General features: G+C 42.2%; 1 protein-coding gene across 3 annotated transcripts in view; it reads right to left on the bottom strand.

The window, feature by feature from the left end:
- Positions 1–24,844, bottom strand: part of HIVEP3 (HIVEP zinc finger 3) — a 410,805-nt gene that overhangs the window by 327,641 nt on the left and 58,320 nt on the right. For 2 of the 3 annotated variants that reach the window (XM_037032652.1, XM_037032653.1), the window contains exon 1: positions 3,419–3,911. The gene's annotated coding sequence lies outside the window, so the exon portion shown is untranslated. Of the gene's footprint in view, positions 1–3,418; positions 3,912–24,844 lie in introns of those variants that run through there. The other variant, XM_037032649.1, reaches the window with a different exon arrangement.

Genomic DNA, 24,844 nt, shown 5'->3' with positions numbered 1-24,844 from the left:
TCTACTTGCTGCTCCACCCATCTATGCACTCATTGGTTGATTCCAACCTGTGCACTGACCCAGGGTCAAACCCGCAGCCCTGGTGCCTCGGGGCCATGACATCTTTAACTTGTTTTCTGATGAGTATTTTAACCGGGCACTGGTGGTGAGGAGCCCATATTCCCCACACTGATGTAGGAAATGCACGCCACTGGGGTTGACCGCTCATCTTTGTCATTGGATCACTTCTAACTGCAGCCGTGGAGTTACCGAGTTGGGAAGCTCTAAGTATGTCACCTGGCACAAGACAAGTTCACATGTTTCCTTCCTTCTTAGCATTTTCTGTAGCATCAGATGTTAGAACATAAGCACTACTAATACCAGCATAATAGTTCCCTGCTAAATTTCAGCAAAAGATCATAAAGTTCTCGATTAATTTCAGCAGGCATTAATAGCTTTAATTTCTATCAGTAAGCCCCTGGCTGTCCAGAAACCTTGGGGGTTCCATGATCCTGCATAAATGCAGTTTTTCATTTTAGCACTGTGCTAAAAATCACTTGGAGTATATTTCAAATTCTAATACCTTTTAAACTGGACACAAAAATACCATTTAAACTTCTCTTGATATGTATGGGCCACTATGAACACCAGTTATTACGGGTCCTGAAGACCTATCAAAATATGTAAAATTTCATTGACTTACTTATATTAAATCCTTACATTAACCAGTTTTAAAATTCTGTGCTTTAAAGCTCTGTGTCTTTTAAATTTATTTAAAGTATTTTTAGTTTTTCTGTTTCTTACATTACTAGTACTTCTTACAGACATATGCCAAAAAAGAAAAAACCTTAGTAACCCTTGTATAGTATATTCTCAATCTCTTCCAATTTGCTAGGTGTGTTTGGCAAACAAATAACCAAGCCTCTCAGAAGTTCACATAAAAAAAGAGTCCTAAAACAGGGTATGAAATTCCCTGTGATGGTCATAACACGGGAACTGTAGCCTTTGGACTTACGGCATCTTTCTTAGTTTGTGACTTAGGTCCCAACTAGGTGAGTGAGATATGGAACGTGAAGTCCAGACTCTTATGGTATTAGCTTAATACCCATTGGCTAAAAGCACATGCTACTACAAGCCCATCTCATTTTCTTCTCAAGATGTTCCAGTGGGTTTGGAAAGGCTCTGATGATTACACCCACTTTACGGACGAAGAACAGCATGGGTCAAGGGCTTTGGCCAAGTCTGGCTGGAAACACCAGAGCTGCCTGTTCCCCTGGCCAGTGTCTCTCGCCCTGCCTGCCCAGGATATCCATAGATTTGTAAATCTGTTTTGATTCCACCCGAAAGGCCAAGAAGAACAGCATGTCAGGGCCTCCTTGACCGGCAGTGTGGAGAGCAGAAAAGAACCTGAAAGACATCAGGGAACTCACAGAGTGGGAAGTGAGCAACAAGTTAAAAACTATCCAGCTGTCACACAGCTTTCTTAGTGTTATCTTCCATCAAGTCGGGGCCTCGAAGCTGCCAGGATTTCAGACCAAGTGCATCTTCTTCTTGCCTGTAACTTTCATACACTAAATGCCCCAATGGCTCACTTGGCAAGGACCCAAAGTCAGCCCACAATTCTCTATTGCCACCAAAGCACAGCAGGCAAAGACAGCTTAACGACAGTGCCAGCTGAGCACATCTTGATCCACTGCCCTGATGTACACCTTAGAAGTTAGCCCTTAAAGAGAACCACTGGGGTATTAAGAGAAAAAAATATCTTAGCCCAAAGGGGCCATCCTTCCTCACCATATTAATCAATCTGCCCGGCAGTCTTAGGCTGAAGCACTAAGGGGAGTGATAAAGAGGCCCATGTCACAATCCTGTCCTGTGAGTGCCATAGTGAAGCAGAGTGGGAAGAGAGAGACAAATGGGGTAAAATGACCACAGGACAGCTCAGACAGGCAATGACAGGTGAAAGGGATGTGGGAGGGTGGTCAGATCAACAGCAACCCAAAGCCAGGTCCACCTTGCCCCCAGCGGACATGTGATCTTGGCCTCTGTTCTTCGAATACCTTGCTCCAATGAGCCTTCCTCCTCTGCACACTCTCCCTGCCCCCAGCACACACACAGTTACATAAAAACATCTTAAACCAGGGGAGCCAACTTCCTCAGTCCGGGGGAGGACCAGGAGATGACCAGGAGCTGCCAGGGCACATGGTCTGATCATCACTGGGGGCCGCATAACCACACAAAGGAGGGCTGAAGAACTTGCAGATCAGTGCGGCTCACACCTCACTCTCCCCCCACTCCTCCCCCAACCCCAGAAAGCAAGCCGGTTTTAACACTACAGAAGCACACCTCGTGGTTGGGTGGCTCCTGGCTGCTGCTAGTTACCATGACAAGGGCTGCCAGGAACTTGAGCCTGTGCAGCTGAAAGAAGACCCACATGCTGCTCATCCAGGGCCCAACCCCGCAGACCATCCTGCCTGCAAGCACTGCCCGCGAAGTTCAAGGGACGGTCTGCCGAGCCACAGAAGTCCACCGGACCTCTGCAGTGTAAACCAAAGCAGTCCCGTCCAAGGAAACCAACGCCTGGCCCCCCGAGTCCCGCTATACCACCACCGTCCAAGTCTACGCGGGTTCAGGCTGTTCACCACGCTCCAGTCCTCCGACAGCTGGTGCGATCTCCGTGGGGGCCATGCAGCACCCGCGGTGTTTCTAATTTTAAAAGATGGTAAAATGTGGGGCACAACTTGGAGAGGGGGCACCCGCTTTGCCTAGTGGTAAAGCAAGAATCCCCAAGAGAGTGAGAGTTTGGTTTTTGTTTTGTTTTGTTTTGTTTTGTTTGGAGAGGAGGGAGGTTGGGATTTCGTCTCGGAATATTTGGGGGCGGGGCTAAGATTAAGGAGAGGAGGGAAGAGCATCCTTCTGCTTGGACACCCAGCAATCTCCGAATCTTTCCCCACCAATCGGGCCACAGAGGCGGCGGGTGGGCCTGAGTAATCCTGGAACAGGAGCCAGGCAAGCAGCAGAAAATGCAGGTGCTGCAGGAGCGAGGCATTTGGCGACCAGCTGAGGCTCACTGAAGCACGGTCACCAGTGCGCGGGTGCGGAGAAGGGTTGCCAGCGAGCCCGCGAGGAGCGTGCGGCGCGCACAGGGTTACAGCCGCCGCCGCTGCCGGTGATTGACGCGCGGGGTCACTTGAGGCGCCGGTGCCCCAGCACCAGGCCGAGCAGCCTGCTCAGCCCACCGAGGGCGCCACACACGGCGCGCAGCTGCCCACCAAGCCAACCCCTTCGCCTCAGCCCCCAACACCGTGCCTCAGAAAGGCAACGACAAAATGGAATCGCAGCTAGCTATTTCATTTCCCCTGGGCGACCGCGGGCAAAACCACAATAAATACAATCAAGCACAAGGAATTCGTCCGCCAAATAAAAATCCAGAGTCCCCTACCTTGGGCCTTGGGATGGCAAACTGGTCCTGTGTTCTCTGACCCACGGATCCAGCCCCTTCTTCACGAATTATTCCGGTCAGTCAGGATTTTGTGCATTTTTTTCATGAACACCTGTTTCAAGTAAGGGGTAAAGACCTTATTGAAAGAATTGTCCTTAGAGCAGAGCCTGTGCACAAATCTGTCTGCCCAGGCATGCATGCGAGTTTGTGTACACACATATGCACACGGAATATGCATGTACACTGAAGCACCAAACTAGGCAGTTGGATAATGGGAGAGTCGGCTGGCTGGTTGTGAGCATGCTCGCTCCGGGAACAGATCCACCCTCTGTTATTCCTCTGAATAAATATAAATCACGATCAGAAAGCCAAACAGCAGCATCCCTCTCGAATTCCTGCTGCTGAAAAAACACAGAATAAATTCTGTCCACAGACACAGAATCTAATCAGCAGCTGTTTTCTGAGTCCGGAGCCGACCCATGCCTTGCTTGCCTTCTCCACTATGAGTCCAAACCTTTTCTGAAACGGGTTTTAACCTTTTAAAGACACAGTACACCGATTATCACTTGAGAACAGCTATTACTCCCAGCACAGAAAGTCAGTCCCATGCCCAAAGCCACAGTGCAGGCTTGCACACAGTGGCAATGATTTCACTTATCGATGACTTTTACAAATTTGTCATATGTATAAATATATATATGTATATATATGGAGAGAGAGAATGCAAATGCAAGATGAAACCAGACATTTATTGCAAGGATGAGCTCCTCAGTGACCAATCAGCACGTTATGTAAACACTGTGACCCTTAGCTTCTGAACACACAGCTTCCTGGGATCAGACGACACAGGGGTCACCCCTCAGGAGTCCCTAACTGCTGATAAAGGACTGGGAAGCTGGCCCAGGGTGCTGAAGGAAGTGGGGATTTCTACCACCTCAGAGTTAACTATAGGGCACCCCTCACCCTATCCTGGCCCAAAGCCTCAGGTGCCACGTCCTCCACCCAGAGAACCCTTGGGGCACTGCTTCTAAACTATAATGTAATCTAGGACCAGATCTTGTTTCAAGACACATTAAAAAAAACAAACAACAAAACAGAATCTGGAATCAAAACTGCCACCTGACCTTTTACAGTCCCTAAGATACGGACTTGTGCCCTTCTTTAAGATTTTGTTAACAAGACTTTCTTTAACTTTACTATTTTTTAGGGCTAGTTTGAGCATGGGATAGGAAAATGGGCTGAGGTTAGGGATAAACAACCCTCAGCCCAAATGTTTTTTTTAAATTTTTTGTCAAGTATTTCAAACCTGGATGATGTTTTCCCTAGTTTTATTTTGGCTTTTCAAGAGGCAGCAATGAGAAGAAACAAAAACTCCTAACCTCATTTATGTTTGGAAAAGGAACAAAAATACCTTTTGCAGCTGGGTTGTTGTTTTTTTTTTTCATCCTGGGGCCCTGAGCTTCAGAATGGCACTGGGTGCTTCTGCTCTGGCTCTCAGCTTACCTGAAGAGTAACCCCGGTGTTTCTGTGGCCACTCCCCCGGGCATGTCCTTATAGCCCCAGCATCAGAGCCAGTACACTGTCACCATCCCACCTTGTCACAGGTACTGCCTGCACTGCCCCCTCCCAGACACACACACACACACACACACACACACACACACACACTCCCTTCTCTTCCCTCCCTCCCCCATCCCGATGTCCAGGCTCTTTAGCAGAAAAATTATCATATTTCATGTGTCATTGCTTTAGCTAGCTGGGCCTGTCACTGATTGGCTGGGCACTGGCAGCCGGAAATGTCACCAGCCATACAGCTTGGAACTGTCTCTCCCACGGCCACCTCAGGCCAGAGCCCAGGAGGCTGTGTGACAGGCACAGGCCTACCACGGAGAGCCTGTCACTCCTCCCCCTGGTCCAGCCCATACCCTCTCTCTGCTTTTCTCTCTACCCAGCCCTGGGGGAGGGGACAGGGAGGAAGTGCCCATTTGTGCTGAAAGCTCAAGCTGCCTCCAGTGGCAGAGAGAGAGGGAGCCACTCAAAGTCCTGTCCTTGCCAGCAAATGAGGGGAAAAACTAAAGGTGTCTCCGTTAGCTTTTAAAGATATGGAGCAAGTGTTCTTGTCAAAAATAGTGTCTCCTCACTTAAAAAAAAAAAACCCCATCAGTGGGGCTGAGTGAAAACAAGAGTTTTTACTCTCAGAAGTATTCTGCTGCTGTTCATTTCACATCTAACAGCACGGGCCTGGGGTATCATAATCATCATATCTTCAGGACGGCAGGCTATCCAGAAGGTAATTCAGTCCGTCCTCTGCCCTTAAAGAGAACAGCTCTTCACCCTTCAGAAAACTAACCAGAGGAGTCTTCTTAACTGGGCCACACAGGTCTCGAAGAACTCAATAGTCTTGGTAGTGACCAACCTGAGTCACTTCGGCTGTAATTTAAGCTTCATCCCTCCTGCAGGTTTCGTGTAACTCACCACGCAAGTCTCAGCCCATTCTGTGCTCCTGACCAAGTTAAACCTTGCTCTCCGGACCTTTCTGTAAAAGCTGGTTTTCCGACCTTTCATCGTGCTGCTTCACTCTTTAGACTTTGAGAGACAAGCCTTCCCCAAGCCAGGTGAGGCTGCAAGATCATTTGGTCCAGCATCCATAGGATTTTTCAACCTCCGCTACTGGGGTTTTGGGTTTGGGGGATGGAATATTGGACCCATACATTTACTCCTTCCTACTCCTCTAAAGGAACAAAAGTTTTTTGACCAAAACATCAGTGGCAGTGTTGAGAACCATCATAAAAAGCCATCAAAAGCCAACAGTTTGAAGACTATGGCAAAGATCGTGAGCAGATGGGATGTGAGGAGGAACACTGATCAGTGCTGATAAGCTCGTGATTCTGCACAGACACCCGAATAAGAAAGTGCACAGGTTTCCAGAAAAAGATCCTGAAAAAGTCCAAACTCAGAGGACCAGAGATTAGATGAGGTTCAAGGGCATCTGTTCAGCAGCAAATTAGAGGACATCCGGAACTAGGGCGGTTCCCTCCACACAGAATGGCAGTCATTTCACAGCGTCTTTGCCAAGTGAGAAATTTGTCCCTAATATGGGTGGAAGTCCAAGACTGAATAGGGGCAGGGCCCCAGCTCATGCGAGGATACCAGAAAGGAAAAAAAGAAAAAAGAGATTTAAATAACAAGATAGGACATAAGATATAACTGAGAGATTCAGAAAATTCAGTATTAGTTTTCTAAGAGTTCCAGAAGACAACATAGCCAATGGAAAGAAACGCAATAACCCAGGAAGAACTAGAGGAATATTTCCTTGAGCTGAAGAAAGACTTTCGGCCTTAGATCCCAGGGGTCTGTTGGGTGTGGGGCAGCAGGGTTACCAAAAAACACACAGTTCCAGATATAATTTGAATCTCCAAGAACAGAGATACAACTGCGAGCTTCACGGCAGGTGAGAAAGATCGAGCCACGTAAAAAAAAGATAATTAGACACATCAGCAGCACTGTGCTAAAAGAAGCGGCACAGCTTTCATAGAGTTCTAAGGGAATATTATTGTAACCGGAGAATTCCGCTGCTGCCCAACCAATTTCTCTCACAGGTGATGACAAAAAAGGCATGTTCAAAGACATAAAAATCATATCACCCAAATACTCTTTGTTTTAAAAACATGATTAGCCCTGGCTGGCGTGGTTCAGTGGATTGAGCGTGGGCCTGCGAACAACACGATTGCGGTTCGATTCCCAGTCAGGGCACAGGCTTGGGTTGCAGGCCAGGTCCCCAGCAGGGGGCGCGCTGGGGGCAACCACACACTGATGTTCTTCTCCCTTCCCCTCTCTCTAAAAATAAATGGAATGGGCCCTGGCTGGTGTAGCTTAGTGGATTGAGCGCGGGCCTGTGAACCACACGATCGCAGTTCGATTCCCGTCAGGGCACATGCCTGGGTTGCAGGCCAGTTCCCAGCAGGGGACCCACAAGAGGCAACCACACACTGACATTTCTCTCCTTCTCTCCTTCCCTTCCCCTCTAAAGATAAATAAATAAAATCTTTAAAAAAACCATGATTACTTGAAATTCTATTCTAGCCAAGAATAAAAAATTAGCTGAAATAGGGAACTCAAGAAAGGAGAAGCCATATTACATAAGAAAATATAATAAGAACTAAAACAAATAATTCATAATGTGGTTGCAAAGTTTAATTTAATTATTATAGAGAAGTTTTAAAAGATAACTTCCATACGATTTCAGTGGATGAGTTAGTAAAATCACTAGAATAAAAAATAAGGTGAAAATTATTATGGAAGGCAGACAGTTACAATTCCATCTGTCTCATTTCTTTCCAAGATGACATTAAAATGATAATAAGGACTTTTTAAGTTGAAAGATACAATGAAAAAACAGTAGAAGAATAGAGGGGGCTAAATTTATCAACTATGGATATACACTTTAAAGCTACAGTAAATGAAACAGTGCAGCACAATTGCAGAAACCTGCAAAATGGATCGATGGCCCTGAATGAAGTCGAGACATCGATTCAGCATTTGCCATGCAATAGGCAGGTGATAAAAACTGAATTGTAAATTAGTGGGGGAAAGAATAGATTATTCAATAAATGGTGTTGGATCATGACTGTTCAAAAGCCATTAAGTATTACTTCTAACTAATGCCTTATACAAAATATATTCTACTTTCACAAATAAAAACCACAAGGAAAAATAGACCAATAAATCACAAAATTTATAAAGTTGGGTTTTTTTCTAATAGTGGAAAGAAAAAAATAGGGTTATCTAGTCTATGTTTAAATCCATTGTGGTAAGCTAGATAACAGTCCCCAAAAGATATTCAATTCCTAATCTCTGGAAACTATAAATATTATCTTACATGGCAAAAGGTATGATTCCTTTAAGGATCTTGAGATGGAGAGATTATCCTTAATTTTGAGGGAGCGCCCTAAATGTAATCACAAGTATCCTATTACAGGCAGAGGGTAGACAAGGAGCTAGCAATCCGACCACAGAGTAATGTGGCCACAAGCCATGGAAACCTGGAAGCCACCAGAAGATAGACAAGGCAAGCAACACATTCTCTCCTAGAGCCTCTGCAGGGAGACCAGCCCTGCTGACACCTTGATCTCAGCCCTATGAAACTCGTATCAGATTACGGGCCTCCAGAATTCTAAGCAAATAAATAATGTTGTTTTAAGCCACAAAGTTTGTGGTCATTTGCTACAGTAGCCATAGGAAACTAATACAAGCACCATGATGGGAAACACAATACATCCTAGGGATTATCATTATTATTACCAGCAACAATAGTTATTATGTGCCTGGAACTGCTAAATTATTTATAAAACTACTCTTATTTGCATGCGAGTAGGCAGTGGAGAGAGTTGCAGTCATTATGGCCCCACCTCTTAGTAGCATATACCCCTGAGTATGTTTTTTAACCCTCTAATGTTGCTTTGTCTCATCTATAGAGATAAGAATGGTACTTACTTGACGGGGTTGTTGAGGATAAAGTGAGATCATCTATATAAAGTGCTTATAACAGTGCAGCAATCAGGGTTCCCTAAATGATAACTAATAATGAGACAGCCTTCCTTATTCATGCTGGCTGCAGTCTGTTTCCAGAGCATCCTCTTTCTGATTTTAGTTCTTCCCTTTAGACACACACTGAAGAAGGGTCTCTCCCAACAACCCTACTGTCCAAAAATCTGAAGACAATGAACATGTCATGAAGAGTCTTAGCTTCTCCAGACTAAAAGTAACCAAAGGTTTTAATGGAGCCCCATCCCCAACCAGATCACCTTCACTGAACACATCCTCGTGCACCTCACGGCATGATCCCAGACTCATCACCATCCTTGTTCTAGAACAGGGTGACAAACTATGTATATACAGTCCCAGTGCAGCCTCCTTTCTAAAAAAATTACAGTTTACTTTCAATATTATTTTGTATTGGTTTCAGGTGTGCGGCATAGTGGTTAGGCAATAATATACTTTATAAAGTGTGCCCCCCACCCAGTATTTCCAGTACCCAATGGCACCACACATAGTTATCACAATATTATTGACTATATTCCTTTCCTGTACTTTACATCCCCATGATCATTTTGTAACCATCAACTTGTACTTCTCAACCCCTTTACCTTCTTCACCCAACCCCCAACCACCCTCCCCACTGGCAACCACCAGTCCACTGTCTGTGGCTATGAGTCTTAATTTTATTTGACTGTTTATTTTGTTCTTTAGATTCCACATATAAGTGAAATAGTATGGTATGTGCCTTTCATTGACTGGCTGATTTCACTTAGCATGATACCTTTTAGGTCCATCCATGTTGTTGCAAATGAGATTTCATTCTTTTTATGGCCGAGTAATATTCCACCGTGTATATGTACCACAGCTTCTTTATCCATTCATCTATTGATGGACAGTCAGGTTGCTTCCAAAGCCTGACTACTGCAAATAACAGTGCAGTGAACATAGGAGTGCATACATTCTTTCAGATTAGCACTTCGGGTTTCTGTGACATATATTCTGAAGTGAAATTACTGGGTCATAAGGAAGTTGCATTTTTAATTTTTTGAGGCCCCTCCATACTGTTTTCCATAGTGGATAGTGCAGCCTATTTTTTATAGTCCATGAGCTAGCAATGATTTTTACATTTTTAAAGAATTGTAAAACACTAAACAAAAAAGAATTTTTAACAAAGACCATGTATGGCCCGAAAAGTATAAAATATTTACTATTTGACCCTTTTCAGAAAGAGTTTGCCAGTTTATTTTCTAAAGCCTACTATATTTCTATAAATATAATATAATATTGCCTGATACATTTTGCAAACAAATTGAACTGCTGTTCATAATAAATTAATAGAAGGCTGCTCATTGTTCAGTCAGTACCCATTCTCCCCTCCCCTCCTTATCTAGTCATAAAATTCATTTTTGTGTCTTTGTTTTGTTTTTCATCCGTCACTGCACTTCCCTCCCCTGTGGCAACCATCGGTCATTCTCTGTATCTATGGCTGTGCCTGTTTTATTTTGTTTGTGTCTCTTATTGTTTTTATATTCTACCTGTAATTTCAAAATGCTATTTGTCCTTCTCTGACTTATTTCACTTAGCATAACACCCTCTAAGTCCATCTGTGTTGTTGTAAATGGCAATATTTCATTCTGTTTTATTGTTGAGTAATATTCCATTGTGAATAGGTATATGTGTGTGTACAAACACAGTGGGGCAAAATCAGGTTTACACTTATAAGCACATGAAACAATTTACTCTTGTATTATTATTTATTAATTATTGCATCATTTTCCATACAAACAACTGTTAACCTACTTTTGCCCCACCCTGTATATATCAGTATCATATCTTTATCCACTCATCTATTGATGGATACCTATGTTGCTTCCATATCTTGACTACTGTGAATAACAGTGCAATGAACAGAGAGGTATATATACATCTTTTCAGCTTAGTGTTTTGGTTTTCTTTGTACCCAGGAGTAGTATTGCTGGGTCATATTGCAGGTCTATTTTTAATTTTTGAGGGATCTCCACACTGTTTTCCATCGTGGTTGCACCAACTTACAATCCCAACAGTGCACAAGGGTTCCCTTTCCTCCACATCCTCAACGACACTTGTTATTTGATAACTTTTTGGATGATGGTCATTCCGACAGGTGCGAGGTAGTATCTTGTGGTTTGGGTTTGCATTTCCCCGATAATTAGTGATGTTAAGCATTTTTTAAAATATGGCTGTTGGCAATCTGTGTGTTCTCTTTGGAGAATTGTCTATTCAGGTCCTCTGCCTATTTTTCAGTTGGATTGTTTTTTAGATTTTTTTGATGTTATGTTGTGTGGGTTTTTATATATTTTGGATATTAACCCCTTATTGGATACATCATTTGCAAATATCGTCTCCTATTTAGTAGGTTGTATTTTCATTTTGTTGATGGTTTCTTTCACTATGCAAAAAGTCTTTAGTTTGATGTAGTCCCATTTATTTTTTCTTTTGTTGCCCTTGCTTAGGGAGACATATCCAAGAAGGTATTGCTAAGAGAATTGTCAAAGAGTTTACTGTCTATGTTTTTTCCCAGGAGTTATATGTTTTTCAGGTCCTATATTTAAGTCTTCAACCCATTCTGAATTTATTTTTTGTATATGGTGTAAGAAAGTGGTACAGTTCATTTTTTTTTATCTATCTCTCCCATTTTCCCAACATTACCTGTTAAAGAGTCTTTAACCCATTGTATAGTCTTGCCTCCATTGTCATAGATTAGTTGAAAATAAAAGCAAGGATTTATTTCTGGACTCTATTCCATTGATATATGTATCTGTTTCTGTGTCAGTATTATACTGTTTTGATTATTATAGCTTTGTAGTATAGTTTGAATTCAAGGCGCATGATATCTCCCACTTCATTCTTTGTCAAGATTGCTTTGGTTATTCAGGGTCTCTTGTGGTATCATACAAATTTTGCTTAGTTGTTCTAATTTTGAGAAGAATGTCATTTGTATTTTAATAGAGATTGCATTGAATCTGTATATTGCTTTGGGTAGTAAGAACATTTTATTGCAACAATATTAATTCTTCCAATCCATGAGTGTGGTATAAAGTTCTTAGCTAGGAATGTGGCTACCAGCTAAAGACTACATTTTCCAGACACCCTTCCAACTCTCAAGTATTTTTAATTTCAAGTATTTTTTTAAATATCTTTGGCTTCCAAGCCACACACCTCCCCCATTCTGTACTCATGAAGTTCATAAGACCTTACATTTATCCCCATTACACTTCATGTCGTAAGAATCAGTCCATCATTTATTATTATTATTATTATTATTATTATATTTTTAATCCTCACCCAAGGACACATTTTATTGATCTTTGAGAGAGATATACAGACATCTATTGGTTACCTCCCATGCCCACGCAACCAGGGATCAAACCTGCAATCTACTTATGTGCCCTGACTGGTGATCAAACCCATAACCTTTCAGTGCATGGGACAACGCTTTAAACAAGTGAGCTTCCCGGCCAGGGGTTGGCCATCATTTTAACCTGACATCTAGAGCCCAATTCTGTCATCCAAAGTCATTTCTATCCTTTCTAACTTCATATCACTCTTTAAAAGGCACTTAGTCGTAGCACTCAAACTCAAGAGTGTTCATCAAAACACCTGATCGATACTGAGGATAATGTAATGGAGAAGACTGTGACCTCAGTGTGTAGAAAAGGAAATAACAGGTCAAACTAAGATCAAATGAAGGATAAAGTGGAGAGAACAGACACACAGTTATAGAAAGCTTACTATGTCCCAGGCACTACTGGGAACCTCCCCAAGGTTATCTCATTTATTAAATATTTCATTCATTCAGGCATTTGTTTTTAAAAGAGTAATTTTAACTTTTTGAAACAAACTACAGATACCTCCTGTTAGGGCAGAAAACCATTATCCATAAATGCTGATGAAAACACAGCTCATGCAAATCTCTCTTTGCCTAAGTCCATGTGCACCCACCTCTCTCTGGGTACCAGAAAAGTGTACTGACAGCAATCTTTGCAAGCCTTAGGGTCAAAGATGAAAATACTCCAAGCACCTGGCTCAAGAATTGTACAATGCAGGACACTGGACAGTAATTTCAGAAAACTCTGTACTGGGCTGTCTTGAAACAGATGAGAAATACATGTTGACCCTCGGCACAGCTCTGTGGCAGAAGGCCTGAGTGGGCAGGCTCTGAACAGTGTCAGACAATCTTGGTTCAAAGCCTGTGGGACCTTGAGACAACTGTTTAATCCTTCCCTGCCTCAGTTTCCTCACCTGTAAAATAGGGACATGTTATCTTTACCACATCTAAGTCAGGTCTCCCCCTAGTTTGCAGTTGGTGAATCTGAGGCTTACAGCATCCCTTGTGTGAGGGCAGACCATCTAGTAGGTCAGCAGGAGGGTGAAACCCTCAGATCGTTTGATTCACATGCTTTCCTCTTCCAAAGAGGGAGAAGGAAAGTATCATGACCAAGGTAGAAAATAAGTTACCAGTCATGCCAGAAAGGACAACCTCTGCACCAGAGGGAAGGTCAGATGACTTTTAATGTGACGCTCAAGATGAGAGCCAAAAGAGGTTAACGGTGGTTTTCTTCCAACTTCCTTAGAGAAGCTTTCATTGGTTAGCACTCTAGGATGGTGTTTAAGAAAAAAGATCTGGCTCCAGTCCCACTCCCTTCCTACAATCCCTCAGCCTGTTTGGGGCCTTGGTCAGCTGGGTTTTGATGCAAAAAATAAAAAATAAAATAGCCAGCACCTCTTTTTGCTTTTGGTCCCTAAAGTAAATAATTTGGAATCCAAAGTCAAATATGCACATGGGCATGGGTGCACATACCAAGCAAAACCTTAGCAAATTGGTTCTTAACCTCTCTTCCCCTTCGCCTACCCCCTTACACCTCAGATGTGAGGAGGCCTACCAGGGGCCTCAGCGATCCTTGGCAGATGGTGTCACCAGGAGGCACACAGACTCTCCAGCAGAAGTGTTTCTATGATTGGAAAAATCCATATCCCTGTTTGGAATCAGTGCCCTACGTGGAACAGTCATCAATTTATGAACAACAACAAAAAGGAATATTAAGAGACATTCAGAAAACCTGTAAGTCAAAGTCCCTGGCAGGCTGAGGATCTTATGTGAGATTGCATATCGAAATCCCAGAGGAGCTTTGGAAAACTACGGGTGCCTCCAAGTTTCTACGGGAAGGTCTTGGCATGTGCACCTCTCTAAAGCCCCACAGGTCATTCTGACAAGCCTGGTGAAGGACCCCTGCTGGTTCCAGCTACCTGAGCTGCAGTTCTCTAGTATGTTGCCGGGTCCGGATACCAATCAAATACATCTGATTAGGGAAATTCTAACAGATGAAGCTGTCTAAAAGCCACAAACATTGATTCAATCTAATAAAAGCGTAACATGAATGCAACTGGCAGGACAAAAAGGAGTTGAGGGTACAGAGATAGGGGATGTCTAGACTGCCAGGAAGTTGGGGGGAGAGACCTACTTCACTCCCAGCTCCCTGAGAGTGAGTCTGTGTGTTTTCTCTCAGATGAGGATGTGATTTTTGTCAGGCTGAGCTTGGGTTCAAGAACCAGGAGCATCTGATCCTGGTAAGAATTCCCTTCTAAGGAAGCATTAAGCCAAGTAATTGGAGAAGTTCCTCCCTCGTTGGAAGTTTCTCATGCAAAAGAAGTGTGGCCCGTCATGAAGCGAGCTTCTCAGACCCCACGTGGGCAGCCAGTGCCATGGCGGTCAAGTGCCCCAAATGTACACTCTGGGTGCCAGCCACCCCTACACTGAAACAGGCCACATGACCCCCGCTCCCTGTGACCACCTGGCTGTTGGACAGTTTGCACGTCCTGGCTAAATAAACTCTATGTGTGTTTGGGCGGGGCGGGGAGGGGTGCAGGAGGACAAGGTTCTCTTCTGGCAATCCACAGCCCAACCGAAAATGCTGCAAGGACACACTTGGGAAAATCACAAAAAGCAAATCCAGGGCCATAACACCAAAAACAATTATCATAAATCTAAAGAATTAGAAATTTCAGTCAGGTGGGAAAAGAACTCTGATTAGCCAAGAACATGAACAAACAGTACAAATTATGTGTAATTTATAACATTTACCCAGGGTCAAAAATTCATTTACTTTCAGGGGCCCAGCAAGTAACATAAGTGTGTAAAACAGCATGGGATAAGCAAAAGAGAACAGGAGTGGTCAGCCTTCCCTGCAACTCCAATTTTTAGATAGATAGATAGATAGATAAAGAGCTGTGAAGGCTGGGAACCGCTGTTATCAGAAGACAGACTCCAGTCTGCACTACCACCTCCTCCTCCTTGACTGTAGCCAGTAAAGGAAGAGGGGAGAAAAAAAAAACATCCTTCTCTTAGGATAAAGAAAATTAGCTTAAAAACAGGTAGGTTTTTTTTTTAAAGGATTTTAAGGTCATCATGACTTCCCAGACTTAGATGAGATAGCATAGAAAGATAAAGATATAGAAAGAGTTAAAGAATGTCCCTAAAAACACACGTCTTCGAATGAGTCCGTCGGACTGCCCCATCAGTAACTCTTACTGTGAGCCCAAGAGTGCAGTGAATCACAGGGGGCCCAGCTAGTGTGCAAGATGTTCTTCTATTAGCCTCACTTACAGTCTAAAGGTGTCCATGCTATTCCCTTACAACACAAAGAAGACTTCTTTCCCTCAGGACTACTTGATCAAAAACTCTCCTGACTTACTTTCTTTCCATTTTGAAATGATTTTAGACTTACAGAAGAAAAGTCACCAAGACCAACAAAGAACTCCCACCTATCTCCACCCACCTTCCCCTGATGTCAACATTCCCTATAACCACAGTACAAGGATGGTACCTAGGAAGTTGATATTGCTACAATACTATGAACTAAACTACAGGTTTTTTTCCAACTTTACCAGTTTTTCCACTAATGCCCGTTTTCCATCCCAGGATCCCACCCAGAATTCCACCCAGGATTCTGCACTGTATTCAGTTGTCATTTCTCCTGATTTTCCTCTGATCTGAGACAATTCCTCAGTCTTTCCTTGTCTGTCATGCCCTTGATATTTCTAAAGAGCATGGTCAAGCATTTTGTAGACCATCCTTCAGTTTGCATTTGTCTGATCTTTTCTCATGATTAGATTGGGGTTATGAGTTTGGGGCAAGAATACCACAGAAATGATGTGTCTTCTCAGTACATGACATTGGGGGAAGGGAGCATGATGTCACTGTGTCTTATTACTGGTGATGTTAAGCTCAATTCCCCTTGGTTCAGATGGTGTCTGCCAAGTTTCTTCACCATAAAGATGCTATTTTTTGCCTTTGTCGTTGATGACTATTGGGGGAGGGTACTTCGAGATTATGCAAATGTCTTGTTTCTTCTTAAACTTTCACCTACTAATTTTAGCATTTATCAGGGGACCCGTCTGCAGCAATTACAGCTGCAGTGTGCCAAGGGTGATTTCCTATTTTCCTTACTCCTCATGTTCATTAATTGAACTTCTTCTACTAGGATTAGTTTGTCCTTTCTCCCATGAAATGATTAGTTTATTCAACTTTTATTTTTATCCATATGGACTCAGATATTCATTTTGTTCTTTGAGTTGTAACCAAAAAAATCTACTTATTTATTTACTGGCTAAAATTGACCCAGCTTTGCTCATTGAGAGCTCTTCTAAGAAGGCTCCTGTATCTGACCAAGTCCCACTGTTGCGCTGTCATTGATGGGCACTTCCTCGCGTGTGGCACCAGAAGACACTCTAGGGTCACTTTGTATTTCCCACCCCCAGTCTCAGAGCCTACTTTTCCAGGGAATCCTGATTCCTTTTATTGGAATGGCATTTAGGAACCAAGATCCGGACACTGGCTGTGCTCACTGCTACTGGATGTGCTGTTTCTACTGTAGGTCACAGCAGTAGTTGATCAGTCTGCCTAAAGGCTTATTAAGGTCATTGATCTTTTCAAAGAGCCAGGTTTTGGTTTGACCGATACTTCTGAATTGCTTTTCTGCTTCAAATTCATTGATTTTTGCTCTTATCTCTACGATTTCTTTTCTTTTACTAGCCTTTGTTTAATTGCTCCCTTTTTTCTAATGTTCTTTTTAAAGGTGAATGCTTCTATTACTGATTGGAGACCTTTCTTCTTCTCAAATATATTAGCATTTGATGCTATAACTTTGCCCCTAAGCACTGATTTAGCTGCACCTCACAACTTTGATATGTTGATTTTCCTTTTCATTCAGTTCAAACTATTCTTTGAATTCCCTTGACACATGGGTAAATTTTTAATTTCCTCTTAACACATGGGTTATTAGATGTGGGTTAATTTCCATATATTTGAGGATTTTCCAGATATCTTTCTGTTACCGCTTTCTGGTTTAATTCCAGTATCGTTCATTAGCATACTTTCTGTCTTTCAATTTAAAGTGGGTTTCTAACAGTGCACAGTCTGGTCTTACTTGTTTTATCCTATCTGACCACCTCAATCCTTTCACTGCTTTGGTTAGACCACGCACATTTAATGCGATAATAGATATGACTGAATTCGAGATCTATTAATCTTGCTAGCTGTATTTTTTTGTTTCATCTTTTTTTAACTCTTTTTTTTAATTTCATTTTTTAACTCTTTTATTTTTATGCCTTTTGTTAGCCTGTTTTGGGGGTGGAGGGAGAAAGGAAATATTCGTGGTTGTGATTAAGCCTCAGTTTTAAACAAACACCATATCACTGAGTCTTGTAGTCTTCTTGGTGACTTCACCCCTCCTCTGGGTTAATTCTGAATCCAATATGTACACCTGCTCATTCATCAGAGGGCAGGAGTTTTTCTTGGTCCCTTGTTCCAGCAACAATTGATTTTTACCAGTCCCCAAAAGTATAAGAGTGTCCATCCCTCTTCCCCCAACACACCACAAATTACGGACTTTGTGCATAGGACAGAAGGGCCCAGGTGGAGTGTCTTGTCCCTTCTACAGCAGCTTCTGTTCCTCTTCCCCAGTAGTGCATCTCAAATGAGACTCTCTATAGATTTCCCAACTACTTCCATGAGCTGATGGTGCAGTTCATGGAAAAATGCCTACCAGAGGGCAGGGACCCCCATTTATTTGGGGACCCTTACTTCACCTTCTTTTGCCAGTGTGTACCCATCCAGACCCATCCTATTTGACAACACCCTGACTGAATTCTTGCAGGTGTCTGGCTGCTTGTTGCCCAGGGAATTCAGTGCTCACATCTCTCCCTGCAGTTTGGGCCTGCTGTTTTCCCAGCTACCTCTATACACCCCTGGCTCAAGAAAAGTTCTGAACTTGTTGTTTGGCAAGAATATTTTTTACTGTGAGTTTAGGGTAATTCTCTTTCTAGTTCTCTACATCTTTCAAGAGGAAATAGAAGTCTACTTGTTTTTAATAAAGTACAAATGCATCTTTTGCAATAGCAAGCATCGAGAAGGTATAGCAGGTGGTCAGGATAATCTTTGTCCTCTTGGAAACTTCCCTAAGGGCCTTTAAAAATAACAGATGTACCAGAAACACCTCTATCAATTGTTTTTTGAGAAATGTAAGGTATAGAAATAAAATCCCATAGGATTTAAGCAAAATACAAATGATGCACTGACTTTTTATAAAGTGGAAGGTAGAACCTAAAAAAACTATAGAGCTGTTGGCTGTAATCCAGAACAATTATCTGGCTGAAAGCACCTACCAACTGCAATTGCCTGGCAAAGAATGTGAGGCTACACAGTAAACATCATGGGTTCCTGAGAATAAAATAACTCCAGAGGATTTCTAACCCATTTAAGTCAATTTCCAAATTTCTTAGGCATGTCACTATTTAGCGAGAAATATGACAGCTAACTAATGACGCAAAATTGGGCCAGTGACAAAAATCTCATGCTTATGTTTTATTATGTTTTCTCCAAAATTAGGTCTGCCATTGACCATTAAGGATTTCATACATGGTTATTCTTATTAACAAGAACAGTGGAAGAATACCGCTTACTGCAAGTCAGAGACTACAAGCCAGAGACATCACAAACATGTTCTCATTTTCTCATCACAAAAAAACAGTGGGAAATCTGGGGATTAGAGGGATCAAGAAACTTACCCAGTGCACAGAGCTAGCTAGTCATGTGTGCGAGAACCAAAACTCAATACTAGGTCAGACTCTGAAGATGTTAATTAAGGCCTCATGTGACCTATTCAGTATTTCCCTCTGTCGTTTATAATGCTGGACGAGGTCCACTCTTGCATAAGAACACAAAAGCATCAGTAATGCCTTATTGGCTAACACCAGTTGTGACCGGAAGGACATTCAGTTACAGAATAGCAACAAGGGACCATTTGTTGAGATAGCCTGATGACTGACCTTTATGAGATTGGTTTGAAAAAAGGGCATAACCTTCCCCCATGTTTTAAAATTTTTTCTCCCTCTTTCTCGCAGTAGGCATATACATGTATATGTACATATGTGTATACCAAATAGTCTTTTCTGCCTATAATACTGCATTACGATGCTCTCACCTAGTAATTTATTTACAATCTTTTTTGATACTATAAATATACATGTGTTTTACCACAGCTAACCTTAAGAATAAAGAGCTTTCTATGAGAGAGATTTCTACCATCCCTAATGAGGAGGCATAACATGACATTCTAAGGTTATCTTAGACATACAGATTATAGCAACAGGGCAAAAACGAGTGTAAAAGACAATAATGCAAACAGCCACTGCTAAGTCTTCAGCCAGAAGAGTCGAGCTACACTCAAGCATAGTTCACCTTACCTAACAAGCCTATGTAAAATACAATGGCAAATGAAAGAGCAAAGACGATAAAAAGCAACGGCAATCATCAAAGCAGAGAGGAAAGAGTGCTACAAAGAGCGAAGCATAGTCATCCTCTGGAGAAACGAAATTCAAGGGTAAATGGAAAGCACCTTCTCTAACCCCAAGAAGGCTCTGCCAGGTAGCCCTGCCAGAATCCTGAATTATAGCACAAAGCAGTAACTAGTGCTTCCTGATCTTTTATAAGTCAAAATGCACTTAGAAAATGAGCCGATTTAAATGACAATGTGGAAACTAGTCAGAGGCAACTGATCCAAGGATCTCTGTCACCCCAAACCACACCTGGGTTCCCGAAGTGGTAGAGACAAGGGATCCTATCTGCACACCCCTGTAATCCCTTCACGACACACATGTGAGTGGCTGCCCACCCAGTGGAAAGCTCTGCAGTAACTTGTATCAACAAGTAGTTCAGTTAAGTTTGGTTTTCTCTACTTAAAAAGTTGGGGAAAATACACACACATATACACACACACATATATATATATATATCGAGAGGTCTGTCTGGAAAAAGCCCAGCCATTGTTAATACAACAAGAATGGTTTGCCTGACATCAATGTGAGCTGGCAGCCAAAGTGAGTGGACTGGAATGCACATGCATGAACAATGATGACTTTACTATACTAGTCAGTGGGGGTGGTAGACACCACTGACTGAGTATGCGTATTATGTAGCTGTCCCACTCAAAAATGACTGAGTAAAACAAAGAATCTGTGTCATATTTTTGCACTAATCTTAAACATTCCTCTGTGGGAACTTTTGGATGATCATAAGACTTTCGGGGACAATGCAGTGAGTGCCGTGCAAATAAAAGTGTGGCCCAAATGCTTTAAAGATGGTCAAGAATCTGTTGAAAGTGACCCATGTTCTGGAAGGCCTGCACCAAGCAGGGCACCTGAGAATGACAGTGAGAGAACCAGGAGCTGATCTGGGGATTCCAAAAACTGGTGTGTCCGAGGTTTTGATGCAGAATCTTGGCATGAAACGTGTTGTGGCAAAATCTGTTCCACAGTTTCTGTTCCCACCAGAGCAGAAACAACAGTGTATGGCAATTGCTAATGATGCTGAGAGACCTGTGTGAGGTCCCAAGGTGTCTACTTTGAAGGAGACTGGGACAGCACTGTCCTATGTACAATGTTTCTTGTATCTTCTTCAATAAATGTCTCTACCTTTCATAGTACGTGGCTGGGTACTTTCTGGACAAACCGTGATATGTCAGAGCAATATTTTCATCACAAATTGTTAATGCTGAAACATTTTAGTGCTTGAAGGGCAAGTTTCAGATGTTAGAAAATTATCTCTCAGAACACCTCCCTTCTTGTTGATGCAGAACCATACAGTGGGACTACTTTGCTTTTTTCCATGGGCTTCAAGGTGTTTCTATCAAATCATGCTAACACCTCAAAATATTGTCTTAAAGGGTAAATTAACATTATCAATATACATCATGGATTTAAAGTATTAGATTGGGTGTCCATATGCTCCAATACTGGAACGCTTTGGAGGCTAAGGGGATTTTGTTAATAATTACACTGTAATAATTGGTACAAGCTGGGACAGTCTCAGCTTGGGTGAGATATTTGGTCACCCTAATATTAGACCATTCCTCTATTTGGCCTTAACCTTTTAAGAACAAGAAAACCTAAATTTACCGATCCTCTTCTTTAAAAGCAAAAATTAAATAAAATGGTACATGCCAGCAATAGGAAACTGAAATATATAGAACATAAAATAAAAGGGCTACCTTTTACAACCCCAAAATCTCATTTCCAAGATGTAACTTCCATTAAAATCTGCCTTCTAGTTCTCTTCCACACGGAGCAGGCAGAATCCCCAAACACTATTACTCCAGGTCTGATAAATCAATGCCAAATGACCAAAAACAGCAAATGTCTATCCCATATATTGAGTTCAGATGGGGCACCCCTCTCTGCACTTCTGGGGCATAGCGTGGGATTTGGGACTAAATCATAGTGCACCACTTTTTTCCTGGTCACGATATTGGTTCAATATGGTCACATGACTCTCAAGGACCGATGAAACTAAGAGTAACTTCTGCTCAGACCTCTAAGACGACCATCTAAATTATTCTCACATGTATTAAAATTGAGAAGATATCAGATCTTGGCCTGCACTGTCCAACTGGCCCCGCTTAGCCGCATGTAGCTATTGAGGACTTGAACTGTGACTATTACAAATTAAGACAGGAGACAGAAAAGCAACACTGAATTTCAAAGACTTAGTATAAACAAGGAATGTAAAATATTTTGCTAACAGTTTTTGCACAATTACATGTTGAATTAATGATGCAGGTGGCTTATATTGTCTATTAGACAGTACTGATCTAGAACATCTGAATCCCTGATAAAGCCAGGCCTGAGGGTAGCCCTACCCGTGGCTTTTCAGATATGTGAACTAATAAATTCTTACTTTGTCCAAGAAAGTTCTGATTGGGCTTTGTAGGACTTGCACCATAATGTCCTCACTGATACAATGTACAATCATGTAGAATGATACTACACAAGTATCTTTCTACATGATAGATAGAACTCTTTCATCGAACAACATGTCACTGGCATTTTCCATGCCAGTAAACTAATAGTGTGGCCAGATCTTCACAAAGCATGCCATATCTCGACAAATCAGCTATTTTTTTTTCTGTTAGCACCAATACCTACATCCAGAGTGCAACCCCAGCCTGCTCTCAGGTCCTGCAGGGCCAATGGTCTTTTCTCGTCTCAGGCCTCTGCACACACATCACCTTCAACCTGGAATGCTGTTCTCTCTTTCCACTTGCCTATTCCCTGAGGTCACAATTTAAAGGCCTCATCCTCAAAACTTTGTTTCCTGACCACTCAATTTAGATTAAGTGACCCTGTTATTGTCCCTTAGAACACTTCATCCTCTCTATATGTTTGGACCTAAATATATACTAATTTTTAGATGTTTGATGCCTGCCTAACTCCTCCCCATTATAGGATAACCTGTATTAGTGCAGACCATGGCCATGTGGTTCATTCCTTCATCCCCAGTACCTGGAACAGTATCTGACACATAGTAGGTACTCAATAAATATCTCTTAAGTGCCAGAAATGAGTGAGAAAGGGTCAGGAGAAAGAGGAAGTCCAGGGGAAGGTGAAATAATGAGATAAAGGAACCAGATAATCTAGAGTAACCAAGCAACTGAAGAGGGTCGGTTGACACTGACTAGCAGAACCATAAGGAAAACAGGAATGAGACCTGATAAATGAAGAGCAGGCATGAAGGATGTGAACAGCCAGTGACTTCCTGGACCTTCTCCCATGCATGAATGTAAATGATCAGAAATGGTGAGGCCTGTAGTTCAAAGCATTTCTGAACTGCACACAATAAAACTTCTGCCTCAAGTTTTGTTTTCTTAGTGACAATGTGGTTCTTAGGCTCATTTTTATCACTTCAATGTAAAAATACGGGATGATCTGGGTCCGCCCTAGGAGTTCTCATCTGACTGCTGAAAGACAACATTCCACTCGTGACCCCTGCTTTTTGGAACTTATCACAAACCTGGCTGAAACACTGACCTGGTCATATCCTAGCCAGCTTTCTGGGCACCAAAAAAGTGGAGAATAGCTGCTATTTTTTAACTCACATTCTTATTCTCACATGGGATCTTTGCCACTACCTTGCTGGCACTCTTACACAGAGGGTGATGTGGGGAAGAAGGTTTGTTACTGAAACTCTGCTGATATATGACAGTCTCTTAATTATTCCTCTTGATGTGAGGCCTTTCTCTAAAGGAGAATGTCTCTTCATTTTTTTAATGTGGTATGCATTTTTAATTCATTACTTTTATCATGGAAATTTTGTTGCTATGACAGAACCTATATAGTGTATGTTATAACATAAAACACAAAAGAAAAGTGGCGTCTTTGAGCCATGCCCCCGTTCAAGATCTAGAGAATTATCTTTGAAGCCCTCTGTGTGGCCCTCCCTGGTTTCATTTTATTTTTCTAAGGAACGCAAACCACTTGATTAGTGAACTTCGGGAACCAGAGCTTAGAGGGGAGAAACTTGAGAGGAGCTGTGGTGCTGTCCACTGGGCAGGTGCTGACAAGCCTTGAGACCAGGGGGAGAGCCACCACCATCTCTCTGAGGACGGAGGGAGTGCTAGCCCGTTCTCTTCGTTTCCTCTTTGGTCTCTCTTCCTTTCTTCCTTTTTTTTCCTTAAAAAAAAAAAAACTACCACATCTTCTCTCTCTGCTATAAGGACCAAGGAAGTCTACCTATAGAGAAATCAGGTACAAAGAGCCACACAAAACCACCTCCTTCCTTATTAACAGATGGTTTCCATCAGGATTTACCAGATACTTCTTAATAGAATCAGACAAGCACTGGAAAAGCAAACATCAGGATCACAAACCTGGCAGTCATTTATGTATTACAGAAATACAGAGACTGGACAGCTGGAAAATACCTTTGAGATAATTAAATCCAATCTTCTTGCTTTAGACCTGAAAAAAACCTAGGACTTGACAAAGGCCATTTGCCTATATAATGTCTTCAGTCTCCAAATTGTTATTTTTATTTTCCAATATTCAATTCTCATTATTGGTAGATTGTCATTGTTAAAAATTCAGAAGATGGTGGTGTAGGCAGACATGGCTCTCCTCTTCACACAACCACACCAAAATTACAACTGAAATATAGAACAATCATCGCTCAAAACTGTCAGAAATCGAGTTGAATGAAAGTCTGACAACTACAAAATTAAAGAAACCACATCTATCCAGGGTGGTAGGAGGGGTGCAGACACGGAATGGGCCAGTCCCTCACCCACATGTGGTTGATAAAAACTCAGGAGGGATATCTTGGGAGCAAGGAGTCCCAACCCCACAACAGGTCCCCCTGCCCAGGTTACCAGAGACAGGAAGGTAAGTCCCCACAGATGCAAAAAAAAAAAAAAAAAAAAAAAAAACAGTGGGGATTGAGTAGGTGAAAGAAACTGCTGGAGCCCTAATCAATCCCTTTTAAAGAACCCACACACAGCTCACCTACTCAGACTTACTTCC

This window comes from Sturnira hondurensis, unplaced genomic scaffold (assembly GCF_014824575.4).
Source record: "Sturnira hondurensis isolate 20B ecotype Veracruz unplaced genomic scaffold, ASM1482457v3 Scaffold0021490, whole genome shotgun sequence".
NCBI classification, from domain to species: Eukaryota; Metazoa; Chordata; class Mammalia; order Chiroptera; family Phyllostomidae; genus Sturnira; species Sturnira hondurensis.
This window is presented reverse-complemented; position numbering and strand designations above follow the sequence as displayed.